The 26,861-nt window shown below is 41.9% G+C and overlaps 2 pseudogenes across 2 annotated transcripts in view; one reads left to right on the forward strand and one right to left on the reverse strand.

The window, feature by feature from the left end:
* LOC311220859 (very low-density lipoprotein receptor-like) overlaps nucleotides 1-26,861 on the forward strand; it is a 305,676-nt pseudogene that overhangs the window by 139,065 nt on the left and 139,750 nt on the right. The gene's annotated exons all lie outside the window — the stretch shown is intronic.
* Nucleotides 956-26,453, reverse strand: LOC311220836 (mitogen-activated protein kinase kinase kinase 1-like; annotated as a pseudogene). The gene is made up of 20 exons: nucleotides 26,445-26,453; nucleotides 22,358-22,564; nucleotides 21,016-21,216; nucleotides 19,872-19,988; nucleotides 19,229-19,347; nucleotides 18,597-18,715; nucleotides 17,874-17,955; nucleotides 17,566-17,743; nucleotides 13,269-13,559; nucleotides 12,679-12,805; nucleotides 12,008-12,118; nucleotides 11,563-11,752; nucleotides 9,961-11,239; nucleotides 8,951-9,103; nucleotides 8,510-8,593; nucleotides 6,547-6,625; nucleotides 3,230-3,361; nucleotides 2,074-2,216; nucleotides 1,483-1,614; nucleotides 956-988 (listed from the first exon to the last, which is right to left on the reverse strand). The product of its transcript is annotated as a mitogen-activated protein kinase kinase kinase 1-like (transcript).

Below are 26,861 nucleotides of genomic sequence, written 5' to 3' on the forward strand. Positions count from 1 at the left end.
TATAGTCCTCCTCAGTGGCCCGCCCTTTTTTCCGAAGATTATAAACCCTCTTTTTTCTCCTAAGCTCAAGCTGCAACTCTCTGTTGAGCCAGGCTGGTCTTCTTCCACGCCGGCTCGTCTTTGGGCACGTGGGGATGGACCGCTCCTGCGCCATTAAGATTTCCTTCTTGAGGAGTGCCCAGCCTTCCTGGACTCCTCTGCCCTTCAGAACTGCCTCCCAAGAGACTCTGCCAACCAGTGTCCTGAGCAGCTCAAAGTCAGCCCTCCAGAAATCCAATGTAGAAGTTTTACTGGTCCCCTTCTTGGCCTCGCCAAGAATAGAGGACTCCACCATTTCGTGCTCACTCTGCCCAAGACAGCTCCCGACCACCACATCTCTCACCAGTCCTTCTCTGTTTGTGAAGAGAAGGTCTAGCGGGACACCACCCCTGGTAGGCTCACTAACCAGCTGCATCAGGAAGTTATCTTCCATGCTCTTCAGAAACCTCCTAGATTGCTTTCTCTGGGCTGTGTTGTGTTTCCAGGATATGTCAGGGAAGTTGAAGTCCCCCACGAGAACAAGCACCGACGATTTCGCAATTTCTGTCAGCTGCCTGTAGAACTCCTCATCCGTCTCCTCATCCTGGTTCGGCGGTCTATAACAGACCCCGACCAGGATGCTAGCCTTGTTGGCCTTCCCGCCGATCCTAACCCACAGGGACTCAGCCTTGTCATTCCCAGCCTCAAGTTCTACAACATCGAAAGATTCTCTAATACAGAGAGCCACACCACCACCCCTTCTGTGCTGCCTGTCCCTTCTGAAGAGCTTATTGCTGTGCTAGTTCTGTTTTGTGGAAACACTTTATTCACTCACGCTAGCGAAGATGCTAATCACTTTCTTCACCTGTGACAGTATTTTCTTCATTCATGCCTACAGTTCAACTTGATTTTTAGAAACAAATATACTTAGTTGATTTTAGTGAGAAAAATGAATGCTGAAATTGATGACCTACAAAAGGGAGGGACAATACTCATATATAGTATGGCATAATGGTAAATATCTTTCAGTGAAATCTGGTCGTGGAAAATCACGTTTCACCAAACAGCATTCCCCACTATGAAATATGAATACACATATAAATGTTTTATGTTAGAAACACTTTTCTTTTGCTCCCATATTTTACAGGATTGTAAAAAAGACTTCAAATTCTTGACTCTAGGAAGAAGATTGGATCTCTACTTCCTAACTTTTTTTAGCCTGTTACATTATGTGTCTTCTAACAGGGATTTTTCTGCATATTATTGCTGGTAGATTTTTTTTTTTTTTTCAAAGTCAGTATGATTAGTATATTGATATCAGTATTACCTTTTTACTAACAGCTCTATTATAAAGAAGGGCCATTGGAACAACCCCAGCAACCCCTTCTACTTGCATACTTTTCTAAAATTCACACTTCTGTATATGAAATTGGTCAGTGTCATTTGTAGCAACAAATACCTCACCTTAAATACCAGAGCAAGATGATTGGAATGTTTCTCTGCATTCCAGGGAGGCTTAGCACAAGCCATTTCTATAACAACACAGCCAACGCTCCACACATCACAACTCCTACCATATTGCTGACCTCTCAGAACCTGAACAGATAGACAAATTAAAGCTCAGATTATCCACTTCAAAGTCTCCTAACTAAGTAATTTAGATACTGAAAAAAAATCAATCAAGTGCATTCTGATTAACATTTCAGGTTAACAGAGTGATCAGTGATGCAAATGCCATTAGACTTATACAGCTGTAGAAACAAAGTGCCTGATCAAGGGACAAATCAAATAATCTTGCAAGCTTTTGACCAAATGGTTATTTAGGCTTTTGTAACAGTACTCATGCTATATTTTGCAACAAACTACTTATAACAACTTTGACAACAAGAAAGAAATTTAATTACTGCCATGTTGAAATAATTTCTATTCTTTAGAACAAGTACACTTAAAATATGTTAGAAGCATTTACATCAGTTTTCTGTTATTTGACTGCATGAATTAGCTTACAGAATTCAAAAAAACTTTTTGAAGTAACTTCTAGAACTGTTTTCTTACCTCTGGTTCCATAAATGCAATAGTTCCCAACAACTGTCCCTGAAACTCGCCAGCACCAGTTCCTTTTGATGCCAACCTGGCTGCAGCTCCAAAATCAGCAATTCTTAATCTATGACCTGTGCTGTCAATTAGCAAATTGGCACCTGTCAACAGCATAATAAAAATACTGTTAGTTGGTTTTCTATTAAAGGCAAATGGATGAACAATCTTCCTCCCTCTGTTTCAAAACTATAAATAGGTTGATGCTTCCCACCCTCAGTATCAAGAAAATCTAAAAATTAAGGACAAGTCTAATAATATCACTTTTTCTGTTATGCCTGAGTGATACTGCACACAACTTGAGGACATCTGAGAGATTTAGAGAAGCAATCAAATTTTCAAAGTAGGGCAAACACTGGATTCTGGAACAATGGCTGAAGCTAGAATAATGAAAGAAATTGGTGCACTCAAACCCTGAAGATTTTCAGTGACTGCACCTCCCTGTGAAATTTACACATTTCATTCTTATTTAGCTTTGAGATGTCTTGAAGATAATTACATAGCAATTGAAAATTTTCCTATTTTAAAGAAAAAATATTAGAAGGCAAGTGTTTGTCATTGTTACATTGCTACTTATTTGGATCTCTCTCCAGTTCGTGGATAGTTATAATGACATTAAAGGCTGAAGTTTAATAAGACTGGGATTTCCCAGTAAAGTCCAAATTTTGTTTGTCACACAGCACAAATGTGTTTATGTTCAATTAGGATGAAGGAAGAAAACCCATCACAATATTCCTATACATTAGAGACCTGATGACCTCTTTATTTTGGATCGTTCACAGATTTTACTATCACTTCGCAGTAAATATTTACATAAATTTAACTAACTAATCTTTAAAGCTATATGGTAACTTTATATTTTATTTGAAAAAATCCAGAAAACCAATTTTTCTAAACTATTGGCTCAGCACTCCATGTGCTGGCAACAGCAGTTCCCAAGCACTCCATGAATGTTCTGGTTAATTTCTGTAAAGTAAAGGTTCTTAAGTATGATCAGATAAACCCAATAGCGATACTACTCTTGAGATGGCATACAAGAGAAGCAATAGGTGTCAAGCCAAAATAGAAGTTGCCTTCCAAATATTACTTTTTAAAAGATACTCTAAATAATTCTTACCTTTAACATGTCTATGGATTATCTGATTCTCATGTAGGTAAGAAAGGCCACATAAGAGTTGTTCTGTGTAATTAATAATAACTGATTCTTTGAAGGCTCCATATTTACTTGATAAATGAGCAACTGAACCCCCTAGAAGATAACAAAGGAATTTATCAACACAATTTGTATTAGTAGAATGCGACACTGCCTCCTAAATTTGGAGCTTGGTATCGGTATTCCTAATTTATACCTAGATTTCTCCTCTTAAAAATATGTTAAAAATTCTCTAGGTAAAAAGTAATATAGTTGATTACTTAATTACTTTCTGCCTGGAACTGTACACATTATAATGGCATAGGTCTTTATTCTTCCTAATAATTTCATCCTTCCTTAAAAAAAAAAAAAAAGTATGAATACTTTAGTATACTAAATAGTGGCATATAGAACCTCAAGGATTTGAATTTCCACTGTGCTTCTCGAAGTACTGTAATATAACCTGCACTTGAATGATGCAAAGACACTTCATTATCTAAGAAATATTATTTCATAAAACATAAACTTTAAAAATTAAGAAAAAATGAGATAAGTTAAAAAAATACACACACAAAGAAAATACAAAAAACACCCTTAGTTTCAAGAAAATATTTTCTGCACTATTGATTGTAATAACACGTATTTGGGCTTTGCTTGTTAGCACTCTGGTATTGCTAAGTGATTTCTGCCGAAGAACATAAGTTAAGGTGCAATGCCTTCTTTCATAAGGAAATAAGGATGTATAAAACATCCTTTGATGGAAATTTGGAGAGTGTGATTTGGGGAGTGACATTTTACAGGGGCAGATAATGATAGGATAAGGGGAAACAGTTTTAAACTAAAAGAGGGTAGATTTGGATTAGATGTTAGGAGGAAATTCTTCACTGAGGAAGGTAACACATTGGAACAGATTACCCTGAGAAGCTGTGGATGCCCCATCCCTGGAGGTGTTCAAGGACAGGTTAGATGGGGCCCTGGGCAACCTGATCTAGTGGGTGGCGGGGTGGGGGTGGGGTTGGAACTAGATGATCTCTCTAGTGGAGATCATGTCTCTCATGGACAGTGAGGTTGAGTGCACCCTCAGCAAGTTTGCCGATGACACCAAGCTGTGTGGTGCGGTTGACATGCTGGAGGGAAGAAATGCCATCCAGAGGGTCCTGGACAGGCTTGAGAGTTGGGCCCATGCAAACCTCATTAGAAGTTCAACAAGACCTTCAAGGTCCTACAGCTGGGTTGAGGCAATCCCAAGCACAAATACAGGCTTGGAGGAGAATGGATTGAGAGCAGCCCTGATGAGAAGGACCTGGGGGTCTTGGTTGATAAGAAGATCAACATGAGCAGGCATTGTGCGCTTGCAGCCCAGAAAGTCAACCATATCCTGGGCTGCATCAAAAGAAGCATAGCGAGACGGTTGAGGGAGGTGATTCTCCCCTCTCTACTCTGCTCTCATGAGACCCCACCTGGAGTACTGTGTTTGGATCTGGGGCCCCTAGCACAAGAAGAACATGGAACGAGTCCAGAGGAGGGCCACAGAGGTGATCAGAGGGCTGGAATATCTCTCCTACAAAGACAGGCTGAGAGAGTTGGGGTTGTTCAGCCTGGAGAAGAGAAGGCTCCAGGGAGATCTCATTGCAGCCTTCCAGTACCTAAAGGGGGCCTACAGGAAAGCTGGAGAGGGAGTCTGTCAGGAAGTGTAGTATTGGACAAGGAGTAATGGCTTTAAGCTAAAAGAGGGTAGACTTAGATTAGATATTAGGAAGAAATTCTTTACTCTGAGGGTGGTAAGGCACTGGAACAGGTTGCCCAGAGAAGTTTTGGATCCCCCATCCCTGGAAATGTTTAAGGCCAGGCTGGATGGGGCTTTGAGCAACCTGGTCTAGAGGAAAGTGTCCTTGCTCATGGCAGGGGGGTTGGAATTAGATGATCTTTAAGGTCCCTTTCAACCCAAGCCATTCTGTGATTCTATGAAAACACCAAATCTAGTCTTGTTAACCAGAATGCAATGACATATAGTCCCATTCAGAAAATAAAGCTCCTTCTTAAAAAAATAAAAGATATAAACTTACTTGGCACTGCCATATACAATAATGAAAAATAATTACTACTAAAGTACCACTTAACAGATAGTTAAACAGATAGTATTTTAACATGGTTTTCCTGAAGCATCCTGTTGTACTGGGTGTGGCTGGAATGGAGTTAACTTTCCCTGCAACGACCCATATAGTGTTGTGCTCTGCACTTGTAGCTGGAACAGCCCTGATATCACACCAATGTTTTTGCTATTGCTGAACAGTGCTGGCACAACATCAAGACTCTCTCCAAACCCCCCAAAGCCAGTGGGGAGGGGACATCACCAGGGCAGCTGACCTAAACCAACCAAAGGGATATTCCATACCATATGATGTCACATTCAGCAATAAAAGGTGGGAAAGGGGAAGGAGGGTGGGGCTCTCATTGTGAAGATATCTGTCCTTCCAATCATCCCCTATGCGTATTGAGGCCCTGCTTCTCAGGACATGGCCTAACAACGCTCGTTGATGGGAAATATAGAATGATTTTTTTTCTTTCCCCTTTTCTTCAGCATGGCCTTTTCTTTTTTTTTTTTTTCTTTTTTTTTTTTCCTTTTAATTAAATTATTCTTATCTTAACCTGTGAGTTGTTTTTTTCTTTCCATCATACTTTCTTCTTCCCCTCTTCTTTTGAGGGGGGGGGAGTGAGACAGCAGTTGTGGTAGAGTTTAGCTGCCCAGCACGGTAAAACCACCCCACCTGTTTACTACCTATTATTAGAAACTTACTTTAAGTTCTCAAGTGCTTTTGCATGTCCCCTCACACAATTTTAAAGAAAATGCTTGGGACAAAAACAAGTGACCGGCATCGCAAACTTTCTAGGAAAGTAATTTTTAATAATCATTTAAAATTACACAGCTACACAGAAAATGCAACAGTTGGAAATATAGAAAGCTGAAGAGTCTGTATCTCAAAGTTTAATTCCTCTTTTGGATGCAGAAATTGAGGAAAATGTAATTGATTTTTTGTTCAGGGCTTTAAACTACATTAACTGTATGACAAATTATGCATGGATAATTACAAATCAAATGAAAGATGCCAGTAAGAATATTGCTATGACCACTTAAACTGTTTTGTAAGTAAATCTTTATGCTTTATTAGCACAAATCTTTAAATCAGCAATAAAAACATAACTTTCCGAACTGAAGCAATGCATGGAATATTTTGCAGTATGAAACTACATAGTTCCAAGACAACCGATACTTTAATTTTATTTGGCATGTAGTTGTTTACCAGCCATCCATTCAATAAAGAGGTTATAGTTGCTCTTCTCACATGTAGCACCCAATATGCGAATAATATTAGGATGGTTAGGGACAAAATTAGGAAGGCCAAAGCTCATCTGGAGCTCAATCTGGCTACTGCCGTTAAAGATAACAAAAAACGTTTCTATAAATACATCAACACAAAAAGGAGGACTAAGGAGAATCTCCATTCTTTACTGGATGCGGGGGGAAACTTAGTTACAAGAGATGAGGAAAAGGCGGAGGTGCTCAATGCCTTCTTTGCCTCAGTCTTTAGCAGCAAGAGCAGTTGTTCTCTGGATACCCAGTACCCTGAGCTGGTGGAAGGGGATGGGGAGCAGGATGTGGCCCTCACTATCCACGAAGAACTGGTTGGTGACCTGCTACGGCACTTGGATGTGCACAAGTCGATGGGGCCGGATGGGATCCACCCAAGGGTACTGAGAGAACTGGCGGAGGAGCTGGCCAAGCCACTGTCCATCATTTATCAGCAGTCCTGGCTACTGGGGGAGGTCCAAGTTGACTGGTGGCTACCAAACGTGATACCCATCTACAAGAAGGGCCGGAGGGCAGACCCGGGGAACTATAGGCCTGTCAGTTTGACCTCAGTACCAGGGAAGCTCATGGAGCAGATTCTCTTGAGTGTCATCATGCAGCACTTGCAGGGCAAGCAGGCGATCAGGCCCAGTCAGCATGGGTTTATGAAAGGCAGATCCTGCTTGACGAACTTATCTCCTTCTATGACAAAGTGACGCGCTGGGTGGATGAGGGAAAGGCTGTGGATGTGGTCTACCTTGACTTCAGCAAGGCTTTTGACACCATTCCCCACAGCATTCTCCTCAAGAAACTGGCTGCTCTTGGCTTGGACTGGCGCACGCTTCGTTGGGTTAGAAACTGGCTGGATAGCCGGGCCCAAAGAGTCGTGGTGAATGGAGTCAAGTCCCGTTGGAGGCCAGTCACTAGTGGCGTTCCCCAGGGCTCGGTGCTGGGGCCGGTCCTCTTTAATATCTTCATCGATGATCTGGATGAGGGCATCGAGTGCACCCTCAGTAAGTTTGCAGATGACACCAAGTTAGGTGCGTGTGTCGATCTGCTTGAGGGTAGGAAAGCTCTGCAGGAGGATCTGGATAGGCTGCACCGATGGGCTGAGGTCAACTGCATGAAGTTCAACAAGGCCAAGTGCCGGGTCCTGCACCTGGGGCGCAATAACCCCAAGCAGAGCTACAGACTGGGAGAGGAATGGTTGGAGAGCTGCCAGGCAGAGAAGGACCTGGAAGTATTGGTGGATAGTCGGCTGAGTATGAGCCAGCAGTGTGCTCAGGTGGCCAAGAAGGCCAACGGCATCCTGGCTTCTATCAGGAACAGTGTGACCAGCAGGGCTAGGGAGGTGATCGTCCCCCTGTACTCAGCTCTGGTGAGGCCACACCTCGAGGACTGTGTTCAGTTTTGGGCCCCTTGCTACAAGAAGGACATTGAGGTGCTCGAGCGAGCTCAGAGAAGGGCGACGAAGCTGGTGAGGGGCCTGGAGAACAAGTCCTACGAGGAGCGGCTGAGGGAGCTGGGCTTGTTCAGCCTGGAGAAGAGGAGGCTCAGGGGCGACCTTATCGCTCTCTATAGGTACCTCAAGGGAGGCTGTAGCGAGGTGGGGGTTGGTCTGTTCTCCCACGTGCCTGGTGACAGGACGAGGGGGAATGGGCTAAAGTTGCACCAGGGGAGTTTTAGGTTAGATGTTAGGAAGAACTTCTTTACTGAAAGGGTTGTGAGGCATTGGAACAGGCTGCCCAGGGAAGTGGTGGAGTCACCATCCCTGGAAGTCTTCAAAAGATGTTTAGATGTTGAACTTAGTGATATGGTTTAGTGGAGGACTTATTAGTGTTAGGTCAGAGGTTGGACTCGATGATCTTGAGGTCTCTTCCAACCTAGAAATTCTGAGATTCTGTGATTCTGTGGTTCAGATGACTCATCATCCATATCTCCCCCCTCAGTGCTTTGGCTACCTTTTCTTGCTCAGATGATGTGTTCCTGACATACGTCACCTTTTTTGAAATATGATATTCAGGTTTACTTTATATAATTACCAGTTGTGTTACCACACCCCCTCCCACAACCCATTCAGTACAGTAATGACAATGGATGGTTTTCCATCTCTGTTCACCATCCAAAAACTGCAATTGTTCTTCTAACCTCAAGTCCGTTCAGCTGAGAATGCATCTCCATATGAGACAGTCATAGAAAAAGTAAGAGCAATCTTCTGGGGAAATACCAACAGAATCTCTGGAGTGGGGAGCAGAGGAAGTAGGGAACAGTTTGTGAGAGCAAAAGGTTTTTATATTTAATATTCAAAAAAATATTGAAGAGCAAGCAGAATACATTCAAGAATGTGAAATATTTACCTGTTTTACAGCCATTAATGTCCCTGTTCCTACATCCTGTGCTTGGTAACAGGAAGAGAAAGCTCCAAGACTAATTTGCTGACCTTTAAGCCATTCTGAATCTTCTCTGTAATGGTGTTTTGCTTTGTTATGTCCAGGCAGGGTTTCTGGTATCTGCAAATTAAATTCCAAATCAATTACATGTTTACTAGCATGCATCTAAAATGTAGACATTCTGGAAGGCTATGATATATCCAAGTTTATATTCCTCTCCTCTCCCTTACAGTTATTTACATTGCATGTTATATGTTTCAGTTGAGACTAGAACACCATATAATCCACATCTTCTATAATCCACACATTCCTACCGTATGTAAGAAAAGAGCACATCCTCTGTGTTATTAACTGAAGATGAAAGACAAGATGTAAAGACACAAATAGAAGCTAGACTTTTTTTCTATTCCTAATCTCATGTCTATTTATTTTTTTTTTGTTTTTTTATCATCTGCACTAAACACAACCAAAATCATGTTTTCTACTTAATTTACTCCTGGCATTTTGTGCTTCACGTGTTGTTACCTCATGCAAATGATCACAAAAACCAACATGAGATTTCTTTCTTCTTCCCAGCAACACTATCAATTCTGCTGCCTTTCCTAGGCATGTAGCCTCATAAGCTTCCAGCACCTGTCTTACTCCCTCAAGTCAATATACTCAAATATTTTGTGAACTTTTATAAAATACTCCTTTCTCTCTCTATTCTTATTTCTTGTGATTTTGTATACTTGCAAAATCATTATTATTATTTTCCCTTCCTTTTCTGTCCTATTAAGCTGTCTTTATCTCAAGCCACAAGTTTTACTTGTGGCTTGAGATAAAGACAGCTTAATAGGACAGAAAAAAAAAACACAAAAAAAAACAAGCAACCAAGCTGTGGGGGGTGGGGAGTGAGTAAATGGCTGTGTGGTGCTTAGCTGCCTGATGGGTTAAACCACAACAGAGACATGTTAAATTCCCATATGTATACTTACATCCTGATGAATAATTATGATTTCTTCACCATTTTCAACCTGTAGTTGGGGAATTATTGGCAGTGCATCTTGAGACACTGACATTGCCAGAGCAATAGCTAAAGCTTCCTCCTCTTCAGCTTCCATCTCTTCCTTGCATTTTTTATTATGATTTACATCATCTTTATAAGTGTCATAATTTTCTTCCTGCTCAGGAAAGAGAACTGCAACTTCAGACTTGAATGTAACTGTGCCATCACTTGTTGGCATGGAGGCCTCAAGTAGGTGTTCAATACTGGAGTTGAGCTCTGCATTAACATCCAACCAACATTTCTCATCTACTGGTGTGAACACCATCCCTTCAATTGGTATAACTACACTGCTATTACTACTACTGCCATCGAACTTTGAGATATCATCCAGGTGAAGTGTCATAAGTGTCATACTGTTTTTTGAGGTTTCTCCCTGCTTGTTCATATTGCTTGGAGTGGGTCGTGATGGCTTTGGCCTGTGTATGTGACTGGATGGCAGTGGCCTGGCTTGGATAAAAACTGGAGAAAGTTCCTCTGGTTCTTTATTTTCAGAACACCTTCTCTGAAACTGGAAAGAAAGTTTCCGCTGTGTTTGAGAAGAAGGTGAGGGGATTTTGGTGGGAATGAATCCCTGAGATCTGAGTTTAGAGACTTCTGTTACAGTGACAGCTGGGACAGATGGATTTGAAGGAGAGAGAAGCATTGGGAATAGTGATTGGGAATGACTGGATGAGGGAGAAGAGTTCAAACACTGACTGTGGAGTTTTCCTTTTGTTTGAACAGTTGTCTTTGGTTGCTCAGTTGATGAAATGGGAAGTCCCACAGCAAGACCAGCCAATGTCTTTAAAACGTCCTCTGGAGTGGCACTCAGTTTTTAATCACTTAAACCTTTCCAACTTTTCCCTGATAACTGGACAGTATTGTTAGGAGTATTACTTTCTGCAGCTTCTGGAGAGTTATCTGGTACAGGTAGATGCAAAAAGACTTTATGTTGGCATTCCCTAGACTGCATTTCTCCCATGCCTAGCTGGATGGCTTCTGCAATTTCCATTTCATCTGCAATTGCCATCAGACGTCAACGCACCCTTGCATAATGAGTTGAGCTTGTCACACTCAACATTTCTAACAGCTTTACAAAAACATGAGGTACTCTTGCGACAATTCTTGCTGCACTCAAAAATACTCTCCATGATAGTTTACCAGTCCTTGAGTGGGAATTGTCAATTGACTGCAAGGCGAAATTTAAGAGGGAGAGAAGTTTCTTATACCTGAAATTAAAAAAAAAAAAAAGTAAAAAAAAAAAAGTAGCGTTTTATACAATGCTCTAGTTAACTAGTGCTAAGAAAGCCATTTCAGGACAATGCATTTAGCTGTCAGTTCTGCAGTAGCAGAGCAAAGACTTACTGCTGCACTGGTGCTTCAGAATTGTTTGACAGGTCAGAAGTTTAAAAATGGTAACCATTTACTCTAAAGTATGTGCACTTTTGCATGTAAATATGCACTACTTGTTTACAGATATTAAAACCACTATTTTTGGAAGAGATCACCAACAATGTTCAACTACAAATAGTCAAATAGTGTAAGCAAGTACCTGTTTATTACAGTATCTGCCTGTAAATCATCTCCACAGACAATTTGGGGATAAAATTCACCAGGAAATTCCAACAGAAGTCTGTCTATAAGACAAAGTCGCCCCAGTAGTGCTTGCCAGTTGCTAGAATCAGTTTGGGTTCCAAGAATACAGTTTAAGACATAATCAACACCACCAATACCAATGGACTCTAAAAAAAAAAAAAAAAAAAAAAAAAGTTGATAAAAATAAGGATTTGATATGTTCACAGTCTAAATTCCATAAAGATCAGAACTGTGTCACACAGAAATACATGTGTGCCCAAACCAACCCCACCCGAACCTCCAAAGAACAACACCGTTCTCTTTGCCATGCTGATTTTGGATAAATCCAGTACTTAATTTAAAACACTTGAGTATATTTGCTTGTAATTATAATTCATTTATGTATGAAGAGCTATTATTACCAGATTTAAGTATTGTTCTCCCAACTGCCAGCTCTCCCGCTTGGCCTTTACACATCTTCAGTAGTGCTGAGACTGACAGAGCAGACAGGGTAGATTGGGACAAGACAAAGCCTGCTCAAGCCAGACCTGCCAAAGGCATTCACTCAGAATAGCCATCTCCTAACATTATACTATGAAATAAAAAGTAACAGCATTATGTTAACACTTAATGAAACAGATCTACAGCAGCTTTTGTTGAAGTAAGAAATACGTGCAAATATATTAAATATATAAAATTTGATTATTGGTACTTGCGAAAAAGTTTTAAAGGAGATTCATGAGAATTAGACCAAAACAGTCCAACTAACTGAGAGGGAGGGGATGGTTGATGACTGCACCCAACATATCTTCCTTCATTTTAAGGCACAAAGTCCTTGTGAAAGCAAAGCATCATTTAAGATCTGTAAATGCTGGAAAAATATAATCAGATGTGTTCAAAACCTACATCTTTCAAGACTGAAATTGCCTGTAGCAACTAGATTTTAACAAAAACATACAATGATAAATTTATACTTATTATCCACACACTTTATTTCACCACCACCTATAAATAGTCTTCTGGTTTCACACAAAATAGCAACAAATGAAGCTGCAAGACATTTCAGTAACAATCCAAAATGAATTTGAGACACCATACCTGTTGCCATCTGCACATTTAACTAATATTGTCTCTACAACTGGTTTGAGAAGTTGCCATAGTTTAGTTCTCTCTGCGAAAGTATGACAAGGTGTATACACCAGCATGGCTCTTAAGGTTTTCTAAGAGAAAGGAGAAAAAACAATATATATGACATTAAATTAGCTACACAAATAGTTTGTTGTTGTTGTTGTTGTTTGCTCTTTTTTTTTAAGTTGTGAATAGATTCATATAAATTACATTAAAATATGACTGAAATGTTAAAAGGATAAATAGCTTAATATGCATTCACTCTTAGGTTAGTCATGTACTCTTTGTGACTAGCAAGTGACCTGGTCATACAATTACTGTTAATGCTAAACACTGTAGCAAGCATTTCCTTATATTTGGCCAGTGGAGTCATGCCAATTCACCCTTGCTGAGAATTTTGTTCATCCCACTTTCAGATGATAGTTAATAGTTGTCAGCAGTGATGCTCAACAACAATAATTAGCATTCTTGACTTCATACATGCCCTTTTCCTTCCCCTTCAAAAATGAAGCAGCTTTGAAATTACTAGAATACAATGAGTAAACAGCTATTTACTAAAGCAGCAACATACACTTTGTAGACAGGGTCAGAACAGACCATGGACAGCACACTGCAGCAGGATTTAACCACGACATCTTCTGAGGTAGTGTTCTGAGATGACCCACTAGCTGCTCCCAGAGCTCCAACACTTGTGTTGTTTCCATTGCTACTTCCAGAATTTCCAGTGCTTTCACCATTAGCCAGTAATAGAGCACCACTAACATCATGGGAAAGACGTCTAAGTGCCATCTCTCGTATATTCCAGTTTTGAGAAAACAAGCAGCCAACTAACTCCATTCCAAATACCTGCCAAGGAAAAAGCAACCTTACATGAGTCAAATTGAATAATGTCACAACTTAAGAAGAGCAATCAAAAAAGAGCAAAGAAATGTTTCTCGTGAAAAATCATTTTAAGTAGTCTGACAGCAAAAATATGTCAGAGGGTATACAGTCTTAAAAAATTCTATGATAGAAATCAACCATCATAAATGATGAATCATCAGTTCTCCAAAAACTCTGCTAGGACATGTGGGGGAATGACAGTATGGGTAGTTTCATTTACCATGGTTTAATTACTTAGTATGGAGTTTGTTTTTAGATGCTGATGTAAACAACCCTGAAATCGAGGTCCAGCTATGCTAGACAAAAATTACAGCAAAAATATAGGCAACATACATTCTCCCATTCTTTTAAGTGTATAATCCCTGCTCAGTTGAACCCACCTCTAGGCTAGAGAGTATTTAGGCTATTTGCAACCCAACTTAAGTAAGTGCCAATTTTGTATTTATGTGACACTTGCACAGTTAAGACCAAAATTAGGAATACTATATTTTATTACATGGACCTTCAATAAGAGGCCATATGTTGCAGGAAGAACGGCCGAAAGCACGACAGACACTAGTACGGTCAGATCATGCTCCATTTTATTACCCGAATAGCCTAGGTTTTATAGCGAACTTAACGGGGACGGATAGTATCTCACACAAGATTATTGGTCAAAAGCACTCAGGCAAACAGCTGCAAGAAAACAACCCCACCTGCAAGAAAACAACCCCCTTGTGATTAGCAGTCACGTAGACCTTGTCCTTGAAGCCAGCTGCTGGCAACAATATTTTTCTGAATTCCTCAATTGGGCAATGTGGGAACACTGTCATGGGAACTTCTCATAGTTGCCCTGGTAGCTTGGTTTGCTCAGCTGCAGCAAGCCATGGGATCTTTGCTGTTTCAAAAATCCCTCAACAGCCATTGGTTGAAAGGATTGATTTCATATTGAATCTTTCTCATGAGCTCTTTCAGGAAAGTAATGGATTTATGAATTGATTCATTATGATCAAAAAGGTTCAAACAGCACATTCCCTCAAAGTCCTCACACCCATGCCCTTGAGCCAAAAGCAAGAAGTCAATAGCAGCTTGATCCTGTAAGAGCGCATGTCGCAGACTATTTTGATCTGGTAACATCTCCTCAAGTATCTCTGTCGTGGCATGGGCTTGTTTCTTGGCCCAGCATACCAATTTTTCTAAGTTGTTAAGTGCGGCCGCAGATGCCACTCCTGGCACAAAAATTGCCAATGCTGCTCTAGCTGCAACACCAAGCAACTCAACATTATCATTGCAATCCAGTGCAAGCAATACCCATTTATGTCTGGTGACCTCACGCAACTGCGACAAGCTAGGAGCAAATATAGTAAGTTTACGTAAGTAACGTGGACGTCCGATAGCATTTGCAGGGATACCTTGCCAGGCCCTATCCCTGCAAATCAGGAAACCATCAGGAGGTAAGGCCATAGCTGTACGATTGTTCCAAACGCTATAGTTGTTACCCCTTGTCTCCGTGCCATAAGTCCCTAAACCCTGCCTAGCAGTGTTTTTTATTGTTTGAGAATGAATACTCGCAGGACAGTCTTCTCGGTCCCTAATCAAACATAAGTGATTCACAACAACCGATGCCTTGGGCAATCGCTCATTGATGTTCTTGATCTCTTTTAATCTCACTAATTGTTCCTTTAAAACCTGATGTGATCGTTCAACCATCACTTGGCCCGTGGGAGAAAACAGAACACTCGTTTTTCGCTGAATCTGTAGGAAAATCCATTCCAGAACTCGACAATGCTGCCCTATCATTCCACCCTTGCCATCACCTGTGTCATTTATACTACTCGTATTACCCGTGCTATTAGTGTCAGCGGCATCCTCCTGATACCGTTTCTGTCTTTGTCGCCCCTTACTCTCCCGCTTTTCTTTTTGCCACTGACCATTCACCACAAATGGATGAGACACACGATTACTAGTTAGGAAAGAGAGTGTAACGTCTGCTATACGGCCGCAGGCAGTGCCGGCTGCAACCTTAGAAGCTGTTTGTGAAGGAGCCTGCCGGTGGTCATTTGGCAGTGTAATCTGCGACTCTGCACTCCTGCCCTGTAATAGAGCTAAGTCGTCATTAGTAATCCGTAGAATGTGGCAACCCCACGGAATCTTATCCAGAAACGTAGTTATAACACCGATCTGGGGACGAATAGTCTTTTTTGCATTGCAAGATAAACCTCTTATAAAAAGAATGCCAGAGAGAAGCAGCACAGCCGCCGCTGCCTCCATGGTTACGTCAGACAGTCTGCAGGGTCCTGATGTCCGTCCCTCTGCTCTGTGCCGACTCGCCACACAGTGAGGGTCGGCTGCCGTTCGATTCCGCGGAGCTCGGAGCGCAACGCCGCCCGTGGCGGTGACTGAGGCGGGGGGAGGCTCCCATTGCCCCGTAGCCCCCTGAGGCAGCGTTATCGTTCTCACTGAAGGCGGCAGTGGGCAATCCCCAGCTCCCTCCTTCCCTCCCTGTTGAGGGTTAACACTAGCAGCACCTCCCGGCAATCCCAGTCGCTCTGTAGCGGCAGCAGCGACTCTCTGCTCAGCCTGATGTATAGCTAAAGCGTTAGTGACTGCTCTCCAAGGCTTCAATAATTTTTTAGCAGCCTTATTTTCATTAATAACTTCATCAAACAATTTGTCCCCAAATTTACGCCACTCTGTTTGTTCAAAAACTGTATCAGGATTGATAAAACAACCCTGCGCTAAATCCTTTTTGCAGTCTATAAGCTGCCTGCTCTGCTTTTCTAAAAAGCATTTGAGCAAATCATGCGCCGCTTGTCTCTCCATACCTTTATTTATATTAGCACCGATGCAGCCTTTGCGAGACCTCGGCGGCGCATAACCGGCGGGACCCTCTATAGGCGCTCCCGGGTGCGGGGACTCCGTTTCACCTTCCGAGACACGGGTGCAGGGGTTCCAAGTTTTCGTCCCTTTCACCTTTCAGACCTCGGCGACACGGGTGCAGGGATTCCAAGTTTTCGTCCCTGTCACCTTTCAGACCTCGGCGAAACGGACGGGTGCAGGGGTTCCAAGTTTTCGTCCCTTTCACCTTGCAGACCGCGGTGACACGGGTGCAGGGGTTCCAAGTTTTCGTCCCTTTCACCTGTCAGACCAAGCCGCGATCCACGTCCCTTTCACCTCCTGGGCTGCATTGCAGGACCGGTACCCGTATTCCGTCCAACCGTGGCCCAGGTTCACCGCCAGCGGTGTCCAGATCCCGTTCAGGTCTCAGCCTGTTCGGGCGCCATTTGTTGCGAGGACATTTGTTGTCGACGGAAGGAAGACAAGCGCACTCAATATGAGTGATCAGCAAGCTCCATTTTATTGCCCGAATAGCCTAACTTTTATAGTGAACTTAACAGGGGCGGACAGTGTCTCACACAAGATCATTGGTCAAAAGCACTCAGACAAACAGTTACAAGAAAACAACCCCACCTGCAAGAAAAGAACCCCTTGTGATTAGCAGTCACGTAAACCTTGTCCTTGAAGCCAGCTGCTGGTAACAGTATTTTCTGAGTTCCTTAATTGGGCGATGTGGGAGTCATAGCCGTGGGAGCTTCTCACAGTTACTCTGGCAGCTTGGTTTGCTCAGCTACAGCAGGCCCTGAGATTTTCTAAGGCCTACCCCTGGTTGCTTAAAGCAAGCTCAAATTGAACAATTGTTCCACGGGCACATGTCCACGTCCTGTATGCCAATTCCCAACATAACTTTCCTCATTCCAAGCTCTTTCAGAAGAAAGCTCCTTCAGTTATTAAAAATAGCAGGAGCAAATACTGCATAAGCATATTTCATTACTGGCCAGTAGGCACAATGATCATAGTTTCTTCTGAAGGAAATTAAAGTAGTTTTGCATTAGTGCTGTGTAAATGTAATATTCACCAAGTATAGCAAATCTAGCGTAATGGTTCAAAATCATTTTTTACATTTGAAGCTTCTTTTGCAAAGTAAAATTACCTGAATCCATGGCTCAGCGAAACCTTTATAGGCAGAAGGGATCTGCTGGACCCCATAGTGAGTAAGGTTAAAATTGCTATCTTGGGTTCTCCTCTGTGATCCAACTGTAGATTGCTGTTGAGTTTGTTGCTGAACCACATGGAGAACAGAAGAAACCACAGGGGTTGGCAATTCATGACTACAGATTAACAACAAATAACATGGATTAACAAACGAAACACTGACCAAAGTAAATACTTCACTGTATTTAAGAATACTTCTAGAGATCCAGAAACAGATAGTTTGTTATACTCAGACTGACTGCTTACCTATAGAAATCATGAGATCTCCATTTAGATCTACAAAGAGGACATATAAGTGGCTCTCTGTTTCTTCTACATTCTTCTGCCCCTGGAACACAGCAACAGAATAATATGTATTCCAGTTTTATAGTGTATATAACCAGAAGATGGCATTAGTATACCTAAATTTTACTGAAGAATGTCAGTTTCAGGATAAACGTTTCTGAACTGAGCCACTGCAGCAGCCTGATAAATATGTGCATTTAAACATTTCTGTATGCAGAAATGCTTCAGTCTAGCACTATAATTAATATTAAAAGTTATGAACTGAAATATGGGTCTTTTTATACGTCAAACATAAGCAATGTTTTTAAAAAAGTACTAATATACATGAGACTGAATTTTATTTGCTAAAGCAAACTAGCTATTTATATACTTTATTTAATGTAGTATGTAAGAATATTCCATAATTTACTATATAATCCAAGCTGATCGTGGATGACTCTCATGAACTCTAATGTCGAGTTGCAGAGGAATAAAGTCTGCTCCTAACCTTGCTCTGAGATTGGACATAATCTCATTCAGGTAAAAGAGGTTCAAACCTCTAGCCCTTCAGTTAACTTCTTTCTAAAAGCACTAAATTACAAGCTTGATTTGTGAATAAACAAAAAAAAAAAAAACACACAAAGTTATAATACTTTTTGATATTTAGAGTCACCAGAATTTAATGAGACAAAGATGATAACATACATATTGACATGCAGTGGTGTAATTTGTTCCTGCAGCCATCTTCACACACAGGCAGGCTCTCTTCATCCAGCATGCCTAACAAACAAATGGAGCACATCTGTTCTTCATCCTTTATACTACTAAAAATAATTAAAAAAAAAAAAATCGTGATTGTTTATTGGGTTTACATGGCAAGGGTTTGGTAGCAGGGGGTTGTAGTGGTGGCCTCTGTGAGAAGAGTCCAGATGCTGCCCCATGTCAGATAAGGGCCAGTTTCAGCTGGCTCCAAAAGGAACCCATCTCTGGCCAGAGCCAAGCCAATGAGAAATGCTGGTTGTGCCTCTGTGAGAGCAAATTTAAGAAAGGGAAAAACTGCTGTGAATCAGCAGCTGGGAGAGAGGAGTGAGAAATAACCCTGCAGACACCAAGGTTACTGAAGAAGGAGGGGGAGGAGGTGCTCCAGGCGCAGGAGCTGAAGTTCTCCTGCAGCCTGTGGAGATGCCCATGGTGGAGCAGGCTGTCCCCCTGCAGCCCATGGTGTACCACGGTGGTGCAGATTTCCACACTGCAGCATATGGAGGAGCAGGTAGTTCTGACCTGAAGGATGCTGCGGCCCATGGAGAGCCTCTGCCTGAGAAGGCTCCGGGCCAGACCTGTAGCCCATGGAGAGGAGCCCACGCAGGAGCAGGTGCAACTTCTGGATGGTGTTACAAGATGGAGCTTTGATCCTCGAGCTACTCCTACTGTGATATTTCTGGAACAAACTCTCAACCTACCATCAGAAAAATATAGCAACAGTTGTATTTATGCTATGAATTGCTTATATTTAAAGGCAACGTTACTAAAGCTTAACTACTGCTTAAAGATCTATTGACCTTCACAATAATGTATTAGCAGCAGAAGTAACAGGAATTTCAAAAGTCTTACTAATCAACAGATCACAAGAAACACAGCTTACAGCAAAAAGCTATTTATTTATTAAAAATAGCTTACAGCTTTAAGTATATGCAAATACTTCTGAGGACCCCTGTTCTGCTTATCTTTCAACTCATGGCGACATTAAATTTGAATCATTCACTAAACTGCAGCTCTCTACTAATTCTTTTAGTTACATCTTTTATTTGCAGATTTTTTTTTCTACTTACATAGCTCTTGAAACTGAATTAAAAACGATTAAAACCACATTCTTGTTGCTTTGAAATGCAGCAGTTTTGAGCATTTTTAAGACAGTACCCTAAAGAATTCTACCTGGAGTATATTTTAGATCTGCCATTAGATCTTTATGAGATTGATTACCTCAAAGTTCTTCAGTGTCTTTCTCCATAGCATTGGGTCTGAGGGTTCAAGCTGGAATACACGCAGCATAACAAATAGCAGATGAATATAAAATGTTCCACAGCCACAGCTACAAGTCTGCAAAGAAAAGTATAAGCTAGGGCTCTACTGACTTGATAATTACATGGATCATTTTTCCACATTTAGGTGCATCATGGAAGTGTATACTAGGCCCTCCTACTTTTCAAAAAAGAGTATTTAATGCAAAATAGTATTTCAAATATGGGCATAAATATCTTCTTACATGGCCTTTCAGAAAAGGGAATTCCCAAAATATTATTTAGGAATATGTCTGAAAAAAATCTGACAATTATAGCATCATTTTTCTCCTTTCTTTTTCAAAAAATCAACTGAAAGCTATTGTTACTCTCATACTAAAAGGAATTTATGCATATAATCATAATATATATCTGTAACATGACGGCAAACTTAAATGACATGTTTCTGCTTACACAAAAACCTACATGTTCCCCAATACAGCATCACAGTAGTACTATGAAAGTATCTGAAAAGGACCTTATTATGGGTATTAATGATATTATCACTCCATTAAAGGAATTATGACATTGCTTGTCATTTATAGCTACCCCATAGTTAAAGAAATAAAGCATTTCAGGGTGAGAAACCAGGAAAGTAAGTGGCCAAATTTTAGCCAAAAATGCTTAATAAGACATATAATTAGGAGCTACTTGTAGGAATAAGAAATCTATGGAACGTTAGTAAAGATTTCTTTAACTAGAATCTTTTTCTTAAGAGAAACTTCGGACAAAAATAGTACTTGCTACATATTTGATAAAAATACAAGCTGATTACTATGCTATATGAGCACGTATTACATCTTTTAAACATTGCTTTACAGAACCATTAGCATGGGTTGCTGACTGACAATCTAATTTGGTTTTGTACAGTTGTCCTGGTTTCAGCTAGGATAGTTAATTTTCCTCCTAGTAGCTGGTAGGGTGCTGTGTTTTGGATTAGGATGAGAAGAGTGTTGATAACATGCTGAAACCAGGACAACGGTTTTCCAAGATTAATTATAAATTAATAAAATTATAATTTATTATAAATTAATAAAAGATACAGACAACACAACAATGTTCTTTACCTGAGGCCCAATAAACACTCTGTATTTATTATCAGGGCTGTCTCCTCCAATTAAGAAAGAGTAGGGTCCTATCTACTGCAGCAGGTACAGCCTAGCTTGCATAACTTTATTGACACGACGATTTGTTTCTTCAGGGTTGTATGGAGAGAAGCCATCTGGAGATGGGGCTCTTTGAGGCAGTGTTATTCGTCCATTCTGATGCTACAAAAGTGGTTCCATTGTTTCCAGGAAGGAAATAGAAAGTTTAGCTATGTATTTTGTTCAGAATGTCATAGAATAAGAGTCCCTCAGACCTGAAGAAACTACAACTTGATTAGACTACATGAATTTAAAATGATTAATTTTCTTTTATGACCAGAACTAGAGGGCAGAAGAAAAACAAGAATTTTTAATTGAAATTTTTATAACTGAAATTTTGTCTGGTATTATGACAGAAAAGGAGACTTTTAAGTTGCTTCAGTTTTCAAGTCTTCATTAATAGCCTTTTAACATTTTAATTTCTCTTATCAAGAGGAAAGGATTTGTTCTACAGTGCTATATTGTGTGATATTAATTCCTAGTTCAGTGGAATAACAGTACATATTTTACTGATTTTGGAATCCTTTGTTAGAGCAATGGGACAATAAAAGCAATTAGACTTTATTCTTACTCTAATTGCATTGTGAAATTGTATACAAGTCAACAGAAGATTAACTGTGGATGAGTATGTTTGTAATCTGTTATATACTATTGCTCAAAACACTATATTCCTGATCTTCTCTAATGAAGTCAGTAATTAATGCTCAAAATATTCCACTCCATTCCTGATCTTCTCAAATGCAATGGTATAGATTTTATCATCTAACAATGCAAATACCTAAAACGTCACCGATCTGTATGCAAAGAACAGTCCTGAAACAGAGGATCACAAATAGCATACCAGTAACTCTTTTCTACAGGAATCTTACTCTAATCAACAATCTTTTCCTCAAGGGAATATACTTGCCTGGAGAACTGACATGCAAAACTACAGAGAAAAACTACTGACATCTCTTTGTGCAAATCTAACTAAGAGAACATATGGCCTCATTTATTTCCTACAAAACAAAACAAAACAAAACAAACAAACAAAAAACCGAAAGCATGACTGAATTAAAAAGAAGAAACACACCTAAGAGCAGAGAATAAAGTTCCATACATAAGAGAAATGTAACACTCTCAAGTGATACTGTGTCATAACACCCCTTTTTTACATCAGCATCTTGCCCTACCCAGCGAGGATTACATACTAATTGCCTCTCTTTTAAGCAAAAGATTGCAGAATATAGCCAAATTAGTAATTTCATCACAGCTTGCAACTTACATGTACTGCAGATACCCTTTTTCTTCTAACACCTGGTGATTCAGATTTAACAGTCCTAGAGGACGATGAAGAGGAGCTACCAGGAGAAGGACTATGCCTTCCTTTCTGCATAGGTGAACAAGCAGTGCTTTGTCCTTCAGCTTGAGGTTCTTGAGATATCTTGTTCTTTTCATATGCATCTCCTTTCACAGGGATAGGTTTCACCACCTTGCAGGAATTAAACCATGAGTGTTAGAATTACAAATTAATCATTTCACTTTAAAGCAACGCAAACCCATCAAAACTTGTTTTTCTAGCATTATATAATTAAGCCATAATTCAGACATACAAAGTTTGCAAATTTGCTAGTTTCCAATATTAACATCTCATAGGTGTTTTCTTGTTAGTCTATATGCAAAACATATAAAAACAAGAACGTTTTTCCCGTCCGTTTGTGCCACTTCCATTAGTTGTAGCAGCAACTGATTTATTCTTAAAGTGCTTATCTGTCATTCATGGTATCCCAAAGGGCAGCAGTTCCCCCATTTGGACAGTAGGATTAAAATGATTTTTTCCTACTGTCATTGTCTTCCTATATAAGAGTTATAACCTTGAATCCATTTATTATATACTGTATGTATCAGACGAGAAATATTAGGTTTATTATTTCTACAGCACAGTATGACCACTTGTTACAAAATAAAATTACTTTAAACCTGGAAGCAATACAGAAAAATTAAGGTGTTCTGTGCCCTGTAAGAACCCTGGACTGTTTTTCTGCCTGCAATACAGCTGAAACAGTTAGTTAGCGCAGATACTGGAAGCAAATCACTGTGCACGGTGTTGCACAGAAAAATGCTCAACCAGAGTAATCGTTTATACTCCTAATAAAACGCTCTATTGCATCAACACTCAATTTAGACACAGATATGGAATATTTTAGTCCCTTTCGGAGGTGGTTTTGAAGGGCAGAGAAGTCCAGCAAGGCTGGGCACTCTTTGAGAAGGAAATCTTAATGGCGCAGGAGTGGTCTGTCCCCATGTGCCCAAAGACAAGCTGGCGCGGAAGAAGACCGGCCTGGCTCAAAAGATAGTTGTGGCTTGAGTATAGGAGACAAAAGAGGGTTTATGATCTTTGAGAGATCATAAGAAGGCGGGCCATGCGGGAGGACTATAAGGACGTTGCGAGGCTGTGCAGGGACAAAATTAGAAAGGCCTAATGCCTTAATGCCTTCTTTGCCTCAGTCTTTAGCAGCAAGAGCAGTTGTTCTCTGTATATCCAGTACCCTGAGCCGGTGGAAGGGGATGGGGAGCAGGATGTGGCCCTCACTATCCATGAGGAAATGTTTGGCAACCTGCTACAGCACTTGGATGTGCGCAAGTCGATGGGGCCAGATGGGATCCACCCGAGGATACTGAGAGAACTGGCGGAGGAGCTGGCCAAGCCACTTTCCATCATTTATCAGCAGTCCTGGCTACTGGGGGAGGTCCAAGTTGACTGGTGGCTACCAAACGTGACACCCATCTACAAGAAGGGCCAGGGGGCAGACCCAGTGAACTATAGGCCTGTCAGTTTGACCTCAGTGCCAGGGAAGCTCATGGAGCAGATTATCTTGAGTGTTATCACGCGGCACTTGCAGGGCAAGCGGGCGATCGGGCCCAGTCAGCATGGGTTTATGAAAGGCAGGTCCTGCTTGACGAACTTGATCTCCTTCTATGACAAAGTGACACACTGGGTGGATGGAAAGGCTATGGATGTGGTCTACCTTGACTTCAGCAAGGCTTTTGACACCATTCCCCACAACATTCTTCTCAAGAAACTGGCTGCTCATGGCTTGGACTGGCGCACGCTTCGTTGGGTTAAAAACTGGCTGGATAGCCAGGCCCAAAGAGTCGTGGTGAATGGAGTCAAATCCAGTTGGAGGCCAGTCACTAGTGGCATTCCCCAGGGCTCGGTGCTGGGGCCGGTCCTCTTTAATATCTTCATCGATGATCTGGATGAGGGGATCGAGTGCACCCTCATTAAGGTCACAGATGACACCAAGCTAGGTGCGTGTGTCGATCTGCTCGAGGGTAGGAAGGCTCTGCAGGAGGGTCTGGATAGGCTGGACCAATGGGCTGAGGTCAACTGTATGAGGTTCAACAAGGCCAAGTGCCGGATCCTTCACTGCGGGCACAACAACCCCAAGCAGCACTACAGGCTGGGAGATGAGGGGTTAGAAAGCTGCCTGGCAGAGAAGGACCTGGGAGTATTGGTGGATAGTCGGCTGAATATGAGCCAGCAGTGTGCTCAGGTGGCCAAGAAGGCCAACAGCATCCTGGCTTGTATAAGAAGCAGTGTGGCCAGCAGGTCTGGGGAAGTGATTGTCCCCCGTACTCAGCTCTGGTGAGGCCGCACCCTGAGTCTTGTGTTCAGTTTTGGGCCCCTCGCTACAAGAAGGACAACGAGGTGCTCGAGAGAGTCCAGAGAAGGGCAACGAAACTGGTGAGGGGTCTGGAGAACAAGTCTTACGATGAGCGGCTGAGGGAGCTGGGCTTGTTCAGCCTGGAGAAAAGGAGGCTCAGGGGCGACCTTATCGCTCTCTATAGGTACCTTAAAGGAGGCTGTAGCGAGGTGGGGATTGGTCTATTCTCCCACATGCCTGTGGACAGGACGCGGGGGAATGGGCTGAAGATGCGCCAGGGGAGTTTTAGGTTGGATATTAGGAAGAACTTCTTTACTGAGAGGGTTGTGAGGCATTGGAATGGGCTGCCCAGGGAAGTGGTGGAGTCACCATCACTGGAGGTCTTTAAAAGATGTAGAGCTTAGTGATATGGTTTAGTGCAGGACTGGTTAGTGTTAGGTCAGAGGTTGAACTAGGTGATGTTGAGGTCTCTTCCAACCTAGACGATTATGTGATTCTGTGATTCTGTGAGCTACATGGCGTACTTTTACAACCAGGTTCTCCACACAGGCAGCTATTTCTTGCCACAGTGCAGCAGCCCAGATGGGTTTGCCCTGGTGCTGCCAGTTGTTTTGCTTCCATTGCTGTAACTACCTCCACAGGACATTTGCTACCATCCATGAATCAGTATAGAGATAGAGTACTGGCCACTTTTCTCATTCAGCAATATCTAAAGCCAGCTGGATGGCCTTCACTTCTGCAAACTGACTCGATTCACCTTCTCCCTCAGCAGCTTCTGCAACTTGTCGCGTAGGACTCCATACAGCAGCCTTCCACCTTCGATGCTTTCCCACAATACGACAGGACCCATCAGTGAACAGGGCATATTTCTTCTCATTTTCTGGTAGCTTGTTGTACAGTGGGGCTTCTTCAGCACGGACCACCCCCTCCTCTGGTGATATCACAAAACATTTGCCTTTTGGCCAGTCCACAGTCACTTCCAAGATTCCTGGGTGACTGGGGTTTCCTATTTGAGCCCACTGAGAAATCAGTGCAACCCACTTACTCCACGTAGCATCAGTTGCATGATGTGTAGAGGAGACCCTTCCTTTCAACATCCAGCCCCAAACCAGGTAGCATCCAGCCAACAGCAGGATCCAGGTGGGGCCATTCTCCCCGGCTGCAGTGCCCATTCCTTACATCTGGTCCTGCTCTGACCGGCCCAAAGGCTACCGCATGAACTGTCTCCTGTTTAATTTGTTCAAAGGCTTGTCATTGCTTGGAGCTCCATTTGGAGTCGTTCTTCATATGGTTTACTTGATAGAAAGGGTTTACAATCAGACTGTAATTTGGAATGTGCGTTCTCCAAAACCCCACGACACCTAGGAAAGTTTGTGTTTCTTTTTTGCTAGTTGGTGGAGACATAGCTATTATTTTGTTGATCACATCCACTGAGATTTGACGAAATCCATCTTGCCATTTTATTCCTAAAAACTGGATCTCTCGTGCAGGTCCTTTGACTTTATTTTTTTTTATGGCAAAACCAGCCTTCAGAAGGATTTGGACTATTTTCTTCCCTTTCTCAAAAACTTCCTCTGCTGTGTCACCCCACACAATGATGTCATCGATGTACTGCAGGTGTTCATGAGCTTCCCACTGTGTATAGGGACAAGGTTTTGGTAGCAGGGGACTGCAGGGGTGACCTCTGTGAGAAGAACCCCGAACCTGCCCCATGTCAGCTAAGGACCAGTTTCAGCTGGCTCCAAAAGGGCGCACCACTGCCCAGAGCCGAGCCAATAAGCGATGTTGGTTGCACCTCTGTGAGAGCATTTTTAATAAAGGAAAAAGAAATGCTGCTCAACAGCAGCTGGGAGAGTAAGGAGTGAAGAACAGCCCTGCAGACACCAAGGTCAGTGAAGAAGGAGGGGAGGAGGTACTCTAGGTGCTGGAGCTGAAGTTCTCCTTCAGCCTGTGGAGATGCCCATGGTGGAGCAGGCTGTCCCCCTGCAGCCCATGGTGTACCACGGAGGAGCAGATTTCCATGCTGCAGCCCGTGGAGGAGCCCACAGTGGAGCAGGTGGATATGACCCGAAGGACTCTGTGGCGTGTGGAGAGCCCCCACTAGAGCAGACTCTGGGCCGT

This window comes from Netta rufina (genome assembly GCF_964035555.1).
Source record: "Netta rufina genome assembly, chromosome: W".
NCBI lineage: Eukaryota > Metazoa > Chordata > Aves > Anseriformes > Anatidae > Netta > Netta rufina.